The sequence below is a fragment of the Anomalospiza imberbis genome, chromosome 15 (genome assembly GCF_031753505.1).
Source record: "Anomalospiza imberbis isolate Cuckoo-Finch-1a 21T00152 chromosome 15, ASM3175350v1, whole genome shotgun sequence".
In the NCBI taxonomy this organism is placed as follows: domain Eukaryota; kingdom Metazoa; phylum Chordata; class Aves; order Passeriformes; family Viduidae; genus Anomalospiza; species Anomalospiza imberbis.
Window position 1 is genome coordinate 5,330,784 of NC_089695.1, and position 21,287 is coordinate 5,352,070.

The 21,287-nt window shown below is 38.3% G+C and overlaps 1 protein-coding gene across 18 annotated transcripts in view; it reads right to left on the reverse strand.

Moving 5' to 3' along the window:
* TENM2 (teneurin transmembrane protein 2) overlaps nucleotides 1-21,287 on the reverse strand; it is a 1,085,256-nt gene that overhangs the window by 538,992 nt on the left and 524,977 nt on the right. For all 18 annotated transcript variants that reach the window (XM_068205619.1, XM_068205638.1, XM_068205636.1 and 15 more), the window contains one exon: nucleotides 17,102-17,207. The gene's annotated coding sequence lies outside the window, so the exon portion shown is untranslated. The remainder of the gene's footprint in view (nucleotides 1-17,101; nucleotides 17,208-21,287) is intronic.

Genomic DNA, 21,287 nt, shown 5'->3' on the forward strand with positions numbered 1-21,287 from the left:
ATGCAATAATTTTTCAATATACTATTGATACATACTACTTTCATGGTATTTGTTCTTTCTACTATGAACATAAGATTGGTGCCTAACTACTTTATTTTTAGCATTCTTTGCCTCCATAATGGCCACTATTATAATCGAGTGTGATCTGTATCACAGTCAAGTTTTTTAATTGCATTAAGCCCCAGTGGAGCACCCTATAAAAACCGCTAAAATCCCCATTTTTCCACAGCAATAGTTACAAAAAAATGTAGCGTGATAACATGTTAAATACTCTATCTTAGAAAAACACAGTTTAGCTTTGGTTAATTTTAGAAACACACAAAACTTCAGTTTCAAGCAATTGGATTTTACATTGGGGTCAAAAAAAAATTCTAACCACACGGGATACAAGATCATCCTAATTACGACTGCAGCTCCTTTTCTTTTTGCTATCTATGCACAAATTCTGATGTAGCACAGGCTCTTCAGTCTTAAAGTTATGCAACTGAGTACTTCCTTTTTTATAATAATTCAAACTATATTTGATTTTAACTCTAATATTGCTTTAAATTATTTTCATCAAGAAATCCAGAAAATAAAAGCTTAGTACAGTAGATTAATTTTGGGAACATTTTTAGAATGCATCTTCAATAGCTGTTAATTATTAACATGGTCAATAAAGGGTTTTTAGTTACCCAAGCACAATGATTATCACAATTATTAAAAGCCATAAACTTATTTCCCTATATTTAGGGGCTAATGCACATAGTCTGGTCCTTCAGTGAAATGTTTCTGATCCTTTCCCTTAGAATTCTGGGAATAAATACATCTTTAATTACCCTGGAGAGAAAGTTACCAAATTACAAGCATATATTAGACAACAGCAAGAAGCAGTAATTTTTGCCTTCTTTTCTGTGGCATTTTGACAGTTCACCAACAATAATTTAAGGGAAAATAAATAACCCGTGAATTCAGTTTTTTGTTATTTTTATGATCTCTTTCACAAACTTACCTAGAAGTGGAAATTACACACTAACATTTTTAAAGTGGAAAATCTATTAATTAGTTGCAAATCCTATGTATCTGATGTGAGATAAAACAAACAAAAAACCACACACAACAACAACAACAAAATCAGAATCCAGATGCTTAAACTCACCAAGAAGTTTAGGAATGGCATAATGCTTTTATAGGGCTCATTTAAAATAATTAGGATGTAATAACAATGTAGGGCACATGCAGACTCTCTGCAAATACAGCATAATGCCATGCTTTCCTAGTTTCAGTAATTTCCCTCATTTTCCTCCATTGTATATGCTGGACATAATGCCTGCAGTCTAAAAAACTACTCGAAAATTGTACCTTTAATCGTGTCCCATTGTTTCCCAGTCATTCCACATTGCATTTGTTTATCAAAGCCACTCTCACAGCAGACTCACAGCACTCCTGCCTTTCTTCCATCTCCTTTCTGCCTCATTAGAGGATATTTAACAATATCAATTATCAATTTCTTTGTCAGGTTTAAATTAGGATACTTATTACCTGATCAATCAATTACTCCTTCACGTCAATAACTATTTCACGTCTCTGCTGCTTTCAAGACTTCAAGCTTCCCTCCCTTCTATCACTCAGGGCAGATGTTATTCCACTGCTTCCCTTTACTGTGGCAATAATTCAGACACCAAACATCTCGGTTTGGTTGAGCCATGAACTTAGTTACCTGTACCAGAGGCATTTTATTTTGAGTTGGAAATATTTCTTTTTGAATGAGGGATGCAAACAGATATTGCACCTGAACATGGCCTCACTTGGACTCTCCCTACACAAACCAAACATCTTTAAAAAGAAATGGATCAGAACAGCAAGCATTGGTATATGTTTATGTTCTTTGGTAGGTTTTAATAACAAAACATTTAAAAGATACAAGTCTTGCTTTCTTTAACAAATTGCTGTCTCAAGGACTTAACTGCAGGCTTGCATTGTACTGCTTCTACAGTATCACATTTAAAAGGACACAAGATGCAACATCTCAGTAGATAAGGTCAATGAAAATCCTTCAGATCAAATTTATTTTAAAGAAAAGTATGTTCATGTACCAATCAGTACATAAAAATATCATATTAATATAAAACTCATATAGTAAGCAATCTCATGTGACATAATTTCCTATATATTTCAGTTAATCTCTTCTGCTAATCCATTTAGATTCTGATTGTTTAATTTTACTTGTAAGCTCCGTGCCTTAATTTGAAAGCTGTGTTTTGGTCTTTCTGCAGTTATACCCATACTGTTGAAAACTGCATGGAGATAGCTGGTCCTTTTTCCAGGTGATATATCAGCTTCTAGGTGAAGGCTTGCATATCACTCCATTCAAAAACGCATTCATAATGCTTACTTCAATAATTTGCCAAAATACATGCTTGCACAAAGCTATTTCACTCTGATAAATTGTACACATTGCTTTTTGAAATCTCCTTAGACTCTTGCTTTTGTTGAACTTATCAATACAGCAATTCTCATTTAGAGTTTAATTTAAAATTATACTTCTTTTAACGTCAACATTTCTTGCTATATTTTTTCCTCTGCAAAACTAATTAAATGAACGTTTATTATGACTGTCTTTTCCAAATGATTCATCTTTCTAAGTTATGGATTAAGACTGCAGTTATCCTTCCCAAGAAATGAATCTTCCCAGTGCTTTCAAGAATCATTTGATTTTCACAAATATTATACATTTTCCTAAACTTTTTAGCAAACATTTTTTCATACAGGATCTTGATATAAAAAGAAATAAACCAAACTGTCTCAAAATCCTAGTTCTAACATTCTGTATTCAACACACACGGTAAGGTTTATATTAAGAAAACAATCATAAAATTTTACTTCAGTGTAGCCAGAGCCCCCATGACTGGCAGAGAAAAATTGAAAATAGAACTACCCTGATTGTGATGTCTGTAATTCCTGGTTTTGGCAACTCTTTCCAAATCAATTAATGTTGAGAAGCAAGAGAAGTCAGGGGAATTATGCAATAGGGCACTGCTCCTTGGGCCCCCTTCCTACACAGTCATAGTCACACAGAAGGGAAATTAAAAACCAGACATTTGAAAACACAGGCATGAAAGTCCACTCCAGCATTTAAAAAAACCCCAAACCCAAACCTGCAGGAGCTGAAGCATGGCACACACATGACAGAAAGACAAATTCCAAAGGTGTGTGTTATCACTGTGCCAGTTTGATGGGATATCATTCCTGTAGCCACAACGGATACTGGGAGCCTATTCAGAGAGGAAACCCAAGCAAAACAAAGCACTAAGCCTCACCTCATCGAGGATCACTGGTCCCTGACAAATTTTGTGACAAAAAATGTCACAGTCAAAGGAAAGAAGAAACTTTCAAGTGCACACCAAAACCTACAGTTTAAGGTCCTTTCCATGTTATGCCATAATTTGCTCACTCCTGAGGAGCAAACACAGGCTTGTTCCACAAAAGCAGCTCATCCGTGCAAACAGCTCATGGCTGAAGAAGCTGCAAAGCCACCACAGTGTAAAGCTCAGACCAAAGAGCAGCTTTAGGGAAGAGGCTGTGTCATAAAGCAGAGAAACTGCACTGAAAACTCAAACTTACAGAAATCACTCTGGCACATCAAATAATTCAAAATGCACTAAAAATCTAACAGAAATAACTACAGAGTGAATGCCAAAATCCTTGCAGGCTCCTATGCAAGTCTTCAAGGACAGTAAGTTACCTGCAGAGCATTATACAAATCCATCTAGCAATGTTGTTAATCTTATAGTAATATAAACAAATTCAGTAATTTACTAATTATTAGTGGTAAATGAGATCCTGGTTCACTTGGTAACCAGTATTTGTAAGTCAGCTTATCCTCCTGTTAGTGAGAGGTGACAGGAAGAGTTTTGGTGCTGGTGATGATGGATGAAGAGAGCAGGTGACATGAGGCAGGAGCCCAAGGCTAAACACCACCATGCACTCACTGCTTTTTGTGCTCTGCAGCAGCAATGCTCAGGGCCAGCAACTCTTAATCCTGCTCTTCAAGCAGTTTTCATTAGTGATCAACAGATAGCATTTGTTTCTATCATCAGTTCCTTCAAAGAACATAACCTAAGTGTAAGGAACTGCTGCAAGAGGGAATCAAGTGACACTCAAAGCCTTGGGACAGCACATTAACACAGAATGACATAGGACCATAAAAAATAAGAATAAAAATATTTGTTGCTATCACTTTAGCCAGCTGCTACGAAACACTAACACAGTGTGTTTAAAGCTGCTTTAATATTCGTCACTTCAGGATTTTAGAAATGTACTTTAAAGATTTATGCAGGACATTTTATTCCTGAAGTGCATCCATTTTTCTGCCTGTAATATCACCTTATGAATAAACCCAAATGAACAGACACATTTCCTTTCTCTTTGTGAAACAACTACAATGTTTAAATACAATGTTAACCTTCAGAAAATTCCAGTATTTTCTATACACTTTGAACACTGGGATTGAAATAGCAGTAATTTTTGCCTTCCAATTATTAGGCTTCCTTGAAACTAATTAAACTCAAATATTGTTTATCTCTAATCAATTTCAATATAATGGGAAAGAATTTGATACTTTATTTCTTCATCCAAGGGCAAATATATAGCAGAGTCTGCAAGAGACTACCTCAGAGACTGGATATGGAATTATCTACAGTTACACTACAACCTCTCTAAATTTTATCAGGTCCATACACATTTTCACTTAATTTTCCTCACTATTTATATTAATTTTTCATGAAGACTCAACATAGTCATTATAAGTGAGATATTGCTAGGAAATTTAGTAAAAAGCAAGATGTGCAAACTACAAAAAAACCCCACAAAACCCAAAAAACCATACATATTTTTAAACCTGCATTGCTAATTCCTCAACAAAAGCTATTAATTCTGTGAGCAGTGGAAGTGAAGAAATTCAGTTGCTGATCAGACACAAAAGGTGTTTGTCTGTGATTGATTGACTGAATGTGGTGCCCTCCCAGCTGCCTTCACCAAAGGACACTTTTCTAGAGCTGAGGCATTTTGAAGTATTTTCTCTCTTCTGAGAAGCCCTCATAATACAAGCATTTAAAATTCTCTGCCATCTAGTAGGGAATTAGTTATCTCTGAGATCTCTTAGCCTTTCATCTTAGTCAGCAGACATGGTAGAAAAAGTTCAAAATCTAGGTTGAAGAGATGCAGAAAATACCAATTCATAAACCTTGCTATCTCATACACAGAAGCTAAAAATACCTCAAGCCCAACTTTTCAGGCCTAATCTCTGCCAGTACCCCTGTTCCCCAAACTCATATAAAACAATGTTATTCAGGGTATTTAAACTGTGAAATACATTAGGGGGAAGTGTAATTGTAATTTAATCACTGCTGCACTAACAAGCTGAAGCAAAAAGAATGGATTGATGCTCAATAGCAACATTTTAAAAATGACTTTTTTAATTGGTATTTCATTAGTTGTGCTATATAAAATTATGTAATAAAATATTAAATAATACATAATTCAAAACCATAATTTAAAGCTCTATTACATAGTTTCTTCTACAACAGCAATTAATTTTCAGACAGCTCCCATAAAGATTTACTGCGTTAAATCACATGAGGAAAGACCGAGCAATCCTGATTTACACTAAAATAGAGGAAAATGCAACAGCTCTGACATTTACCCCAGTACCCAAGTTATCCTCAGGTCCTTGGGCTCATCTCTCATTTCAGTGATTAAGTTGTTCAGACAAAACCAGCTCCTATATGTCACATATAGATTAGTCTGCTGCTTGCCCAGTGAGCTTTCTGTCAAATCTTTCTGACATCCCGTGCTCATGTGGATTGCATTATGCATTAGCATTGTGCTAGCTCAGAAACGTGCAGCTGAAGGGACAGGAGTAATAACACCCTCCAAATGAATGTAAAAATATCTCAACAATTATTACATTATTCTTTCATTGAGGCAGTCACGCTCCATTCAAATAAAGTTACCTACAGAACCTGGTTGGAAGGAGAAAGGAAGGAGGCAAACACTTCCTGGAACACTGCACAATGTCCAGGTAATACCAGTGGTCCAACTCACCCAGTTCTATATAAACATGCATTGTTTAATGAGAGCTGCTAATTCATTGCTACGTGAAATAACATTGGAAAAGTGATTTTTACTTTGTTACATATGATAAAGATAAATACATTCCTATCTATGTTTCTTCCTGACACAACTGGGAAAATATTTGTACTTAAGGTGAAGGAGCCAAACCTGCAGTGTCTTTTCCAATTGTAGCACTGTGTATTTTTGTTCCCATGAGATGCAAAAGTTTAGCAATAAATTCCTGTTTAGCCAAATACAATTATTTTTAACAGACCCCAAGTTTTCTTTTAATTTATAAACAACTCCATACATATGTGTACACATATGTACATACATATAGCTGTCCTATCTAATGTCTACCTTCAAATTAAATGTGTTTCACCTATATGTAATAAAAAAAGGTTGATATACAGTGTCTGACAATAAAAAAAAGACACAAGACACTATCTACAGATTCTGATAGACAGCAAATCAAAATAATTCAAGCAACCAAATGCACTTTGTGGAAGTGGCTTATTTCACTGTGTAGGCTAAATGTATTTTGAGGAAGGATTACATTTTGTTTGGCAATTTATTTTATTGACAAAGCATATTTCATCAGATATTGCTTCGCATTTTGCAGACAAATGCATGTTGTCAAATTTCCTATTTCCTTTGGTGGATGAAAAGCATTTTTCCACAGATTCTATACTTCTCTAGAGAGCACAATGAATTCCACACAACAGCAGGTTCTATGAAGGTGTTTATATTACAAGTTGATTTAAAATAGTAATGTTTTTAAGAATATACCTGAAATATATAACAAAAAATGGTCTTCAGTGTTGACATATGCATGATTAGGGTCTGTCACCATAATTAATAATCATTACAGTAAAATTAAAAAGTTAAAAATCAGTATCTAATTTTGAATTCTGTGATTCTAATGTATGCAATATTTTTACTGAAAATTTACCCTCATCTTAGAGTAAATAGGAAGTCTTGGAGTGGTTGTTGCCAAACATTTGGAGACAATTACTCTTCATTGTTTTCTTTCTGATATATTTTCTTTTATTCCAGGAGTACAGTGTCATCAGACAAAGAGCCTGTCCTTTGTGACAGAGCCAACCTAAGGCAATTAATTCAGATTTTTTGTTAAAATCAGACTAAGAACAAACAAGCTAACCAAAATAATCCTCTCCCAGCCCCTGAAAAACCACAGATGAAACAGGCCTGTCAGGAATATTGATTCAACAAATTGCCTTCACATATTTTTCATGCATAAAAAACCCACAATAGATATTATGAATATTCAGTCCAGTTAAAGTGCATATTTAACCCCTATATTCTCACATAGAAATCCAAAATACTGATTTTGCATGTCTCATTCTCATTAGCATTAAACTGAGTAGAATTAATTCTTTCAATATCAAAGAAATATTCTTCATGACAAGTCTGTCCTTAAAAATAACCTGTGGACAGACATAATGAAGAGCTGCAGAATTATCAGCTATTCTACCTTAAGGGGTGATTTACCAGGAAGGTTAAAGAGGCCCCCATTTGCTATGGAAGCATTTGAAGAGCTTTGTCCATGAAACTGTGTAGGCATTGAGAACACTTCCTTTTTTAGCCAGTGTTATTTTTTTTTTTTGGTTCCCTTTAATGATGAACGAATGATTAATTTTCTTCTAAATTCTCTCTTACACAAGTAAGTAAATCTGTGGATTTACAGTAACAGACAGCTTACATATGAAACAAACAGAGGACAAAAGAAAATCTGCAATTTCCTCTAAAATACCCTGTAGGAATGATCCACATTTATTCAAAAAGACCACCAATATGTAAACAATGATTTTCCAAAATCCAGGAAACACCAAGACAACTGGTACCAAGGGAAATATTTGAAATGGATGGATGGTCAGCTAAGGAGACACCAGGGAAGTGAAATTTCTGCTCTTACCACAAACCAGCTTAGTCCTTTTCCACTTTGTAGTCACTGACTTCCAGGCACTGCTACAGAGCAGGGTGTCTTGCACAGAGCCATCCTGATGACTATTATTGCTCCAAGTGGCAAAGGGCTGCCTCGCTGCCTTATCTGCAGCTACCATGAAAGAATTTGCACCATCACCTGCTCCCTAGAAAAGGCCCCCTACTCCAAGAACTCAACAGGAGAGAGTCAGCATGAACCAAAGGCTGGCATGGAATGCATGACCAAAGAGTTCATATACCTGTTTGAATTTCACTTACAGAAGGTGACACTGGCAGTAAGATTTCATTTAGCAACTCTTGTTTCATAGTGCCAACATTTGCTTCACCTACAATAAACTGAGTAAACTCAACACTGAGAAGGAATAACACCTAACTTACTTTAGCAGCCAGCACCAGGCAAGGACTGCCTACAGACAAGCAGATACCCATTGCAGGCTGCCTCCCTGCCTACACACCAAGGTTTTGTCCTTTTCTAAGGCTCTTTCCTGCAACAAAAATTCCTGCCATTTTTGGAACACTGTCCCCGGCCACAGCTGATGCAAGCCTTCCCGTCTGAGGTCCTCCCACAAGACACCTTTACTCCCAGCCCATATACAGAAATTCCACGGGGGTGAACAGACAACAGTGCCCATGTTCCCTGAAACTGAGCCTGCCCAGAGCAAGCTGCTTTGCTTCCTGCAGCACTCCCACCCCTGAGGAGCTGTGCTAGCCTCCAGCCTACAGCAGACACCAAGATTCTGCACTTAACTGAGGAATCAGGGTGCTTTCATATTTGTACTTTTGATTACTCTGCACATCTAACTGGAATGCAGATGGTTCCACCACTTCTTTAGCAAAACCTAAGGGGGAGTGTGGTCTGCTCCCCTGGACTCCCAGGGAAACAGCATTTGGGCAGCCTGCCCATCTGTCTGAAGTGCTGGCCAGGTGAAAGGATTACAGCCAGGGTTTGCTGCTCACTGCTCCTCCCGGCTCATCAGCTCTGCCATGGAGGAAGTTCTCAGTGTTCTTGGTCCTCACACATGCTCTAGATGGTTCTTTGGTAAAAGCTTTTCAAAACCACACATGTGGCAAAAGGAGCCCAAATCAGAATTATTATTTTCAGGGTTGGAGGCAGACAAAGAAAAAGGAAAGCATCAAGAATGTGATTAAAAGTTGTGGCATAACACTAATCTTCTTCACCTTTTCCTTCTCTGAGCTTTGCTGGTTCTTGAAGGAAATTCTTGTCAAAGGCTTTGTTTTCTTTTTCCTGCTGTGGATGTGCATGCTGCAGGAGAACGGGCTTGTAAAAAAAGCCAGTTTAGCCCCAGTTGAGATTAAGGCTTCCCAATTTCACCCATCTGAACACCTGCTTTTTCCCCTCAACACTGCTACTAAATCTCCATGAGATGAACTAAACAGATGAACACTGTCAGGAATGAAGGTTCATCTTTTGCACTGGTTTTCAAGCACACATGTGGGTCCATGCACATGCAGTTATCTTAAATGACACTCAGGACTAGGGGAGCAGCAACAAGCCTTGTCTCCAAATTGCAGAGGTGATTCTGTTTCTCTTGGCTGACAGAGACCAGTCCATATCCTATCCATAGGATTCTGCAGTCCTAACTCATTTCTCTCTAAATCTCATCTATATGTGCCAGTTTCTTGTGAATTAGAAAGGCACTTGTGCCCATACAGATGAAAATCATGGATCAGTAAACCCTTTTGAAACCCAAGTAAAAGCTTAAAATTGTACCAAAAAATAAAAAATCCAAAGAAAAATAGACAGTAATTTGAAAAAGAGCATCAAGGTAAAACAAAATCCACATCTAAAATTAATTATACAATTTCATATTGTAAATTGACATACAAAAATATATATTTGTAAGGCCATGCATATTTAGTCCTTTGTCTTCAAGGCAAACTCTTCACTGACTTGCTTTGAAGTCATAAATTAATAAAACATTAGGTGCACATTGATATTATGTATCTCCTCAATAAACCAGAAATATTCAAGCTCACTCTTGTCTTTATCACACAACTGCACTAAAAAAACAGACAGATTTTAGCTCACCTAACCAGCACAGGTTAACTAGATAGCTATATTTCAATTAAAGAAAAAAGCCAATTGTTGCATGTCTTTTTATCATCCTAAAACATCTTGGCAATAATTAATAGCTACCCAATTCACAGAAACTGCTTTCCTTATTTTTGAAGCAGCTACTTTCTTTGAATGTAATGACTAAGAGAAAAGAAACATCTGTTTCTGTTGCTAAGGAGATCGACAAAAAAAAATAGAGATAAGAAAAATATTTAGAATATTTTTTGAAAAGAAAAATTCCTTCCCCTTGGGTTCAACTACATGCTTTATAATCAGTGGCACAGCCAGCTATCACATAACAAAACACCAGCATGTTTCTCTTTTTTGCATTGTGACTGCTCAACTGCCAGATATTCTGCATATTTATGCAGGGACAACACAGCACAACAAATGAAGATGCCTAGACACATTCACCAGCATCTCTGTGTCTTGAGTAGCTGCAGATGCTCATTCTCAAAATGGGTATCTGCACAATAAGCTGGATTTCTGCTAAAGTGAGGGAAACTTTAACTCTCCGTGAAATGTGCCACATGACAGTTATGACAGAGCTAATATTAAAAAAATAAGAAGATGCATCCTTGTAAAGCAAAAGAACAAAAAAAAAAAATCTCTCTACCAGTAGGCAGATTGTTTTAGTGCACATGTTCACAAGGCTGTAATTAACCTGGTGTTGTACAAGCACAGAGCAGATTGCCAGGGGGTATAAAAAGCTGGGTTAGTAAGGATCTGCATGAAGCAAAGCTGCTTCTGCTGCACATGCTCAAAAAGGTAAGGTTACACCCATCTGCCAGTAAAATAAGTGGGCAGGTGCAAGGTGAAATCAAATAAAAATCTTGTTATATTGAGTTTATAATTCTAAATTAATTTGATGAAACTCATCCTTAGGTACATTTTGGTTTTCTGTAGTAGATCATGTAAAACAATAGGAACCATGTTGTTTCCCCATTTCAGCTCACTGTAAAGGTGCCAACATTGTGAGACATGTTTATGTAAATGCAAACTTGTAGAAGGCCCAGTGACACAGAGAATAAATAACAGCCTGAAGACAATTAGAAAACCACAACCTTCCCTGCACACAGCTTCAAGTTCAAAGGCAGAGTAAGAGTGTAGAACAAAAAATACTTGTGTTAAGGGTCATCTTGGCTCACAGAGGTCGTGGAATGGCACTGGGCTCTCCCAAGCCCTTCTGCCATGTTCCTCTAGTGCATGGTTAGCAGCCTTGGAGGGCTCCCTGATGTGCAAAACTGAGTTACTCCTGCAAGGTGTCCTGCTCACTGGTCCCTCCCTCCCTGCAGTCAGCACCAGCCACCTCCAGAGTGACACCTGAGCTGTTCTTCAGGCTCACTGTCCCTGATTCACGCCCCAGCTTCTGCACCAAGCACGTGCAGCTGTCAGTACTGATGGGGTGGTGCTTCCCATACAACAAGGTCTGAGAACACTGAATATTTTGATTACCACTGTGATGGCAGTTTAGTTTTCATCTACTTCTGTTTTCTTTCTATCACATCTGATTTTTGAAGATCCTATCGAAGTAGATACAGGCTGCTTACTAGAAGTTAACCTGTGATTTAATTTCAGGCTGATTCACAATTGGACTGTATTTTGTAACTGTATTTTTTATTTGTACCTCCTACTTCTAGAAACACAAACAGTGCAATAAAAAGCAAAGGAAAAACCTGAAACAAAACATCTATTTACCAACATTCCCTTCTCAAAGATTTTTTTTTCTTTTTTGTTAAATACACAAAAATAATCTGTTCATGAAGGCAAAGGCATCAGCCTGGTCTGGAATGAATGGAACTGAAATGCAGCTTTATCCACTCATTCTTCATATGTGTGTTCCTTCCACCAAAAACATTTATCAGACACCTACACAGTCACAGCACCTCAAACTCCAGTCACGAAGTAATTACAGACAGAGGGTTTCTTCCAGGACAGATGCTGACTGAGAACCTTTCCTTTTCACAAGGATATAGGACCTTTCACAAGGAAACTATTTCACTCTGAAATAGTTCAGCCCAGGATTCATCATCAAACAGGAAGGGCTACATCATTCTGAAACACATAAAACTTCTTTTGAAGCCCCACTAAGTTTCCAGGAGGACTTCAGAATCAGTTGCACAAAAATCTAGAATTACCAGTGCTGAGTTTTCAGTACAGGAAGGAAGGAATAAAACCAGAAATAAAGGGCAGATTACTGCACCACATACAGGTTTTTACATTTTCCTTCACATCAGGTACCTCTATTCAGTGCTTGTAGCAGGTAACACAGACTGTTTGATAGAGAACAATCTGTCATGAGCTGTAACTGTTTTCTTTGGGCTCTCCAAGGATAGCCCCAGAATGCACAGAATGTCATTTCTAGGCAAGACCTGTCCCCTTCAGTCTCACTTTAAGAAGCATTCAGACATTTCCCTCAAGCTGCCACTCTAGGCCATCCTGAAAATCTACAGTATTTCCCCCCACCCTTTCACCCAGAGTCCCATATTCCCTTAGAAAGCAAAAAATGAGTTTTCTTTTTAAAACTATGACATATATTAAACTTGCCCTTAGTTAGAAAAATCAAAGGTCAAAGCTCAAATATTTTTTCCCCACAGAGCCTTTTTCACATAGAGGTTCATATCCCACTCAAGTTTAGGAAAAATAAACAAAATGTGTAATATCCTTTCTCACACAAAATCTCATATCCCACTGAAGTATCTGAAGAACACATGAATTATACAATGTCATGGCATAGAATGCAGATTATTGTTAATAAAATTTGTACCTGACTCAAAGAGAATTCTCATAAAATAGCAAATATTATCAGCATCTATTTATCAACCCTCAACTTTGTACGCTACATAGTAGTCAGTCAAAAAAACCCCAAATAAAAACAACAGGACGCCAAACATCAGTTATCTTTTCCAGTACATTTTTACTTGACCTTCAGTGATAATTTGGTAATTTTTATAGTTTGTTTTTCTCACTACATCCTTCTCAATCTGAACACTCATATCTAGAGTCCACTAAAATATTTTAAGATACAGTAATTTATTTTTTTAATTATCCTAGACTTACTGTTCTGCTTGAATTATTCCAATCTTCCATACATCTGACAGGGGTCTGAATTTATCCAAAGTAATATTCAATTTCTCATCTGCTCATGCAGTACTTGAGAAATGGCAGTGCTTCATCTCCTCATATCAAATCTCGTGTCTTAAAGAATGCTGCCAAATAAATTTCTCTCGCAACAAATATGCTTGCAGTGCTAAGGCCAATGTGTGGGCATATGTCCTGATAAATTTAAAACCACTTATAAAAGTGGTTAGCCCCATTAATACCTTACTGAACTTCATAACAAAAACAAAAATATAAAAAAACTGGTACTTGGTGATATGGCATAATTTACAAAAGCATGGGCAACACCTTAATTCTACTTCTGTAATTACAGAAGTTACAATGACCTATTTTAATAGCATATATGTCCCTGATCTTTAATCAGGCTTAATTATTGCTGGTAATTCCAGGACAGCATCCATTTTTCTATATTTAATTAAAAATAAAATTAAACCAATTTTCCGATGCTTTGTTTCTTACTTGGGATACACACTTCAGGTATGGGGTGAGGAATGGGAGGACAACACTGTAGCAATGCTGATTTATTGGTTAGTTTATAATTTAGAGTAATTTACTCAAAGCTTGATGCTTACACAGGATGCTAACACCTGCCTTTGCTGCCAAGAGTAACTCAGGAGAAAAATCAATAGCAGAAGTTGCATTGGTTTTGTGGCTCCATTTGTGAGTGCTAATACTTATCAAGCTCTGATTGTGAGTTTGTTGCCTAATAAATAAAAGATACAAATACTTAACAACACATTATTTGTTAACTTCTGTACCCTTTCAAAATCATTGCAAACTAATAAACCCAACATGGTAGAGGCATCCAAGCCTGACAGTAAAAAAAGGGCTTCTTCAGCAATTTGCTCAAGTAGCTTTGACTATTCATGAAATGGGAGTTTACAGAAGGTTTTCAAACCATATAGAATATGCTCTTTTTTTCAGAGTGGCAGCACTAAAAATGCCAAGAAATTTGCATCCTCCAGACCTGGAACTAAGAAGAGCACAGAAGTTGGCAGTGATGAAGAGGCTGTTTTCTTCCAGCTCCCTCAGAAGACACGAATTTCCTGTCAAGATGCATAAAGCTAAGAAACGGAGTCCTCCCCTGAGGATAAGTCCAGAAGGGTTTTGTTCAAGAAGTTAAACTTCTTTTTCCTCTAAGGTAGTTACTTTCTAACGAATTTGAAGCACCATGATGGGATGATAGCAGCCTTTGTTGAAAAGAAAGTAAATAAAAAAAACCCCAAACCTAACAAATATGCTGGAATATTGATGTCACAGCCGTGGCCCCTGAAGAACACAGAGGATGCTGGAGAAGGGCACAATGGAGGGAAATGAGTCTCGACAGTGGTTTGGGAACTGACAGTGAGTTTTTGACAGATGCATAAAGAACAAGGCAGAAACAGGCATTGCTGAAGGGCTGGACAAAGCATGCAAAAGGGAATGAACTGCGAAGTTTCCAGCACTTCCTCATCACACCAGGAAATCCACAGGAACACAAGTTTAGGAGTGAAATAAAGAACAGACAGTACCTACAGCAGGCTGAAAACAAGTGATGCCACCAGCACCTGGGACAGAGCTGAGGGCAAATTCCCAATCCCAAACCTGGAGCTAAGGAAGACTCCCACGTAAAGACAGAACACATCCCAAAACCCTAAAGCCCCAGAATGAAACCCCAAATCAGCTGCTGTACTATGCTGTGTGGGATCCTGTGGTGCTCATGTTCTTCCCCTGTCCTGGGGCTCTGTGGGGAGCCCTCCTTCAGCTGGAGATCCAATAAAGAAATATTTCACTGCCAGGGAAGGAAAGCTCTACTCCTCACAAACACCACCGAGCTCTTTGTCCCAGCCTGTGTCTCAACTCACATCAAACCCTGAGCAAACTCCCCCAGACATATGATGGGGAGCAAGAAAAAATTTTTTCTTCAGTACCTGAAAATCCTTCCTGGCCTCAGTATTTCCCAGAGCAATGAAATAAGAAATGCACAGGATCTAGCCATCATTTTGAAAGTTTAAACAGGCATATTCTCAACCTCAATTACTGCAGGGAATTATGAATTTGGTTTCATGTTCAGCCTTGCTACAGACTTGCTGTCTGACGCAGGGAGATCACTTGGTGTTATTGTAAAGAACAGACAGCAAAAACAAACAAACCAAGACTACAGCAGGGAATTTGAGATTGAGCTATCAGGTGTTTTGAAATTTTCACCAAGGACCTACATTTGCAACCTTTCCCCAACAAACTGCTGTTGAGATACAGAGCAAAAGTGAGAGCTCCTGGACCAGTATATTTTATCACTTAATGTTTGTTCTCCTGGAATCTGGTGTGGGAAGTACTTGTCAATCTGCTCCTTAACTACTTACAGATGGGCTATGAAGATCCCTTAAATACAGGAACATGTAGACAGAGCATATACAAATAACTTAGACTAGATAGACATTAACTAGATAGACATTTAACTAGACATTTAAAATAGTCAAAATTATTTCAGGAATCCCCTATTTCATATTTCTAACCATACAGAAATGGCAGAAAGCTGTCATGCAACTTAGACCTGTAAAATAATAAAAAAAAAAAATTTAAAACCACCATAATCCCACCAGATCAAGGATTCCTTATACTGAGATCTCATTTTTCTCATTTTAATTTTCTTACACTACATAAAATTTGAAAATTTAAAGATCAGACCCTTGGAGTAATTTACTTTATAAGTATGGAGCACAGATCTTAATGGTCTAAAAACTGAACAAGTACAGCCCTGGAGTCAGAAATTAACCTTCCAGTAGAAATGTGTAATGACAACCAAATGACACATTGCAAACAATGCAGAAGAGTGTGTTGATTTTTTTCAGTGTGAATTAAAGAATTCCCTCCGAATTTAGTGCTTGCCATATCTAAACTCCACTATTTTGCCATGCTTTTCAAAACAAGTAAAGCAATTTAAAATGTTATATTAAATTATCTCCAAATGAGAGATTTATTTTAGAAAAGGCACAATCTGGAAGTAGCTTCCCATGAAATACTGCCACTGAATTAAATTACTCGAGTAAGAATTCTCAGGTGTCTCACTGAAAATCATTATCAGTAAAATTAAAATCTATAAGAGAAGACAGATTTTTTATTGAACATAAGTTGGGTTTGGTTTTCTTTTTTTTTTTTTTTCTGATGGGACTCTATCAACCAAAGGTTATGTTCCCTTTACTCTTCAGCTGTTCTTAAGCAGGACAGCCCATTTCCACTGCTGGACACATCAGGATGACTGTGGTACTTTATATAATTACCTGAATTCCCAGAGCATGTGTACAACAGTAATTAAACTGTAGGGTGTCTTGTGAGCATTCTGACCAGCAGTTAGAGACACCATGAAAGAACAGATAATGGAAAGATTTCTTCTCTTTGCCTTTTCTCTGCATGGCATATATTGTCTATACACAGATATAGAACTATATGCAGCCAGTCATACAGACTAAATAAAAAAATTTTTGTTGTGTTCAGGATCTGAACAAAAAGCTCATTTGAGTGAAGAAAAAATGACTTTGATGTCAGGAGCAATACATTCCTAACACCCTCATTTGATCCTGAATTTGTCAGGATGAGCAAAGCCCCCAAATGAACATGCAGGTAGGCAGGAAAAAGGCACATTCCTTTTAGTGGGGCTTTCTGAAGTAATTCAGGTGGGCTGGAAAAGACTGAAGTAGATTCTTTAGAGCAAAGTGCTGAGACAAATTGCTTTCCTCTACAAAACCACTTTCCTGCAGAGATCTTCCCAGGCACTTTTGAAGCATAGATGGAACCACTTTGGCCAACAATATAAACACATCTGTGGGCAAACAGCACACAGAAGTCAGGTTGCGAGTACTCACTGACCGGGCAGCCGGCAGCGCTCACTCTGGCAGTCCTTAGGGGTCGTGTCTTTAGCTCATCAGGTGAGAGGGAATTCTTACTGCAGTAGGCAGTGAAAACCAAGACGGATCTGTTAGAAAGAAATAAGAATAACTTTCAGAAAAAAACCCTGTAAAATCCTAACAATAAGCAGAGGCTTTAACAGTGTTTTGGTGTTCATCTATCACAGTTTTTAACCACCAGAAGGACCCCACAATCTAACCACACCAGATGTAAGAAATAAACCTTCTGGATTCCTCTTTCCACATGCTTCCTCTTTTCCCTCCCCCCTGTCCCAAATGCAGACACTCAAGCACAAAGATTGCTTAGTAATTTAATTTTTACACTGCTAAACTAGTAAATAAGAAAGAACCACATCTTCCCTACTCAGTTCAAAAGAACAAAAGACCATGATGAACTTAAGCAGCACTTCTCAATACTTTAGCATCACGACACTTTTTCCACTGGGCATTTTTATTACAAAAAAGTTTAAATGAAAATAGCCTTAGATGTTGCCACTTTACAGACCATTTGTTGTTTGCTCCGTCAATTCATTATTTTCTCAGTCTGCAATACCTCCTAATACCTGTTGATTCCCACATTTTCTTCAGAATTTCTATTATCCACAAAAGTATTTTTGGAAAAACGAATATTACCTAATATGTCCATTGCCTCAGCAACTTCCACCTGGTCAATGAAATGATCCAGGCAGAGCAAAAAACCATATGTAAGATGACTTTGAAAGAAGCGTGTTTCACTTTGCATTATGAAACTGAGCAATAAGAAATAAGGGTGAAGAAGTGATTGGTCATTCTGCTAAAGAAACTCAAATAGTTTATGGCATCCCACTCAAAACAAATACAAAATTCTCACAGGCTGGAGAGGGGAACAGACATGTCAACCATCAATATTAGAGCCAAATGTTTCATCATAAATATGTACAAAAACCTATAGAGACAAGCTAATGCTTTCCACTGTTCTGCATGAAACTTTTAAGCTACTTTCTTTTAACAGTGAGAGCATTTAACACTGCTTTATCCATGTCTTTCACTGAATTTAAATTAACAGTACTTATTTTTGGTTAAAAAAGAAGCTTGGTGTACTAGGACTGCTTAACTGCTGAGGTTTATCTCCCTAGAAATGAATAGGCATAATTGTATTTCAGGCCAACAGCTTTCCATAAAGCATCAATTTTTAAAATAAGACAAAGAACTGGATACATATTGTACATTAATATCATGTAAAATCTTTATGGCCAGAATCCTGGCATAAGATTTTCTGAGAATATGAATCAAGGTGAAAAAAAAAAAAAAACAGTGCTTTTAATGAGCAAATGTGAAAGCTGAAATGCAGATAACTTCACTAATTAGGGTTTGGGATGCAGTCTTTACTTTCATAATCTCCTTATTTTCACTATTATGCTTACTTTCTTTTGTGCAATCCTATCAACCTATGCCTAAGTGAAAATTACACTTCTAATACCTACCTCCTGCTTTGGTAATTCTGTGCCATTTAGAGTATTTGCTTATAACTGTTAATTCTTTTACACCTCCCCTGTTTGTGTATCACTATTTCAGGAGCTGCTGGATTTGGAACAGCAAGATCCGTAAGAACAGTGTTGGGTTACAGAGATACAGACACTGATAAGCTACCAAAAAAAAAAAAGAAGAATTAATATGTGAGAGCTAAAATCTACCTCATAAGAGAACATCTTTAAACCTCAGCAAAGCCCACCTCACCCAGACTTTTCAAAGTGATCACAAGGAGTTGTTGGCTGACTGAAGGACACGTGGCCACTTGGAAACTACATCTGAGAAGGTTTTTGGATGTGGAGCCCCCGGTGCCCACGCTCAGGGCTCTGCTGGGGCACAGTCTCTGCTCACCAGGAGGGGCCAGGTCCAGCCCTGCCCAGGCACTGCCAGCCTGTCACCCCCCCTTGGCCACCGTGCTGGTCCTCTCTGGGGAGTCACCTCTTCTCACGGAGCAATGCGTAAGGAAGACACAAGATCGTGCAAAAATGTCTTTAAAAATCAGGCTGAAGTAAGTAGAGAGCTTTTCAAAGTCACAGGAGATGTAAAAGCATATGACACTGTAAAAAAGTGCAGTAGAGCTACAATCTCAGTTCTCAATTTTTCCTTTGTCCTCTTTATATGTGGAAGGTCCAAAGAAAGGTGAAACTTTCTAGCTGCAACAAAATTAGAAAAGAAACAAAAAAAAAAAAGCCCAAACAAGCCAAACAAGAAATCCCCATCATAAATCCGTGTAGAAAATTAGTTAACAAAAATCAAAACAGGTTTCATGTTTCATTACAGAGTTGTCAATAAAGTACTTGTTACCAAGACTGACTAAAAACACAGTCTGACAAGTTCTAATATTTTTTTGCCTTGAAGTAGCTTTCTGTAAGAGAGCAGGGGAGAAGTGTTTGTAAACATCGACCAGTATTTACAAACAAGCCAAACCAAGCAAGAAAAGAAGCAAAGCCAAAGGGAATGAAGTTGTTCCTTTCAGACATCTCTTAGAATAATACCGGATTCTTTAAAAATAATTTTAGCAGGTACTACATAGCCAGCATAAAAATGGAGTTTCACTGTTTCTCGGAAGAGAAGTCACAGTGCAGCAGAGTTTGCCCATTTCCATAATGCCTCTCCACATCAGTGCCAATGAGGCACAGGTGAGCAATAAAAACTCCAGGGCTGCCCATCTGCACCAATGCCACCCTCAGGTCCCTGCTGCCGCCCACATCCCAGCCACCCCAGCAGTGCCAGGAACCACAGCAGCAGGGCTCGGAGCAGCAGTATGGAGAGGGTTAAATAAATGGAAGGCAGAGTTGCAAATTACTTGGAGTGCCACTGGAAGAACTGATATAAAAACCCATAAATTGAGTACGTGCTGCAAGATCTGGTCCTTTAGAGTAATCTGCCAGGACTGCTGAGATGCTATCTACGAGCAGTCAGACACTTAAAAACTTGGAGAGAGGATTTGGCACACTTGATGCTGTTGCATGTCTTGCCCTTGGTAATGATTAATTAATGAGTCGTGTTTCTTAGATGAAGGTTATAGATTAGACACACAGTAATGATAGAAATGAAATATCACAGCTGCAAGCATCTAAAAGCCAGGGAACGGCAAAATCTACATAACAGAGACAATTTGTCCTGGTTGGTACATACTCTACATTTTGTTTCATTAGTAGTATTTTTAATTTTAATTTCTCTTTTTTCCTTAGTCAATAGATCATTTAGCACAAGGTACTCAGAGCTTCACTAAATCAATTTCCTGCTCATTTTTGACTCTGCTGGCCCCAGGCCAGGCAGCCTCCCTGACTCACCCTGCTGCTGCTCAGCACCAACCCCTCCATGCTCACTGCTCCCCAGAGGACACTGCTCCCCTTTAATTGCCTGAGATCTTGGCATGAGAAGATGGAAGAAGTGTCTGTGAATACCACGTGCCCAATTTTCCTTGCATTTGGCATTACACAGCACTTTGCATGCTGCAGGACAGGCCTGGGTGCCTTCAGCTGTAAGCTCAGAGTGATAAGCATTTTTACATACCCAGTAAATAAGACACAAGTACACATTTAGCGGCCATACCGATGCAGAAATCTGTAATCTGTCACCATGCAGGCAGCTGTGGGACACAGCAGTTCCAGTTCCCCTCTCTGCTAAAAGCTGCACCACAGGAGCACAGCAGCAGCAGTCACAAACCTTGTGCTCGGGCTGGAGAGCAGTGCTGCTCCCACCAGCAGCTCGCTCCTTACAACCAGCTGTGCAACACCTGGCTCCTCTGAGCCAGCACAGGCCTGATGGGTCACTCTGTGAGCCTGAGCAGTCCTGTTTCTTTTGTCTCCTCCTGCCACAGCTTTATTCTGCACCAGTTCCCCACCCTGGTTCGTGTATTGCCACATGAGGAGGCAGTGCCAGCAGGAGGGGGAACACACACAGAATGTCCTGATCAGGTGCTGACAGCTGATGGCACAGCTGGAGTGTAAGGCTACACAAACCATTTGCATGCTATGGTATCCCCCTCCTTTTTGAACAACCCGTGTCATGGACTTCACCTCAGCTGGAGAAAAACCCAAAGCAAATGCACAGCACTGATCTTACAAACACCACCCAACACGGCTTCCCATGACTGACGTGTTCTGAGGCTGCACCTGATCACAGCACTGCAC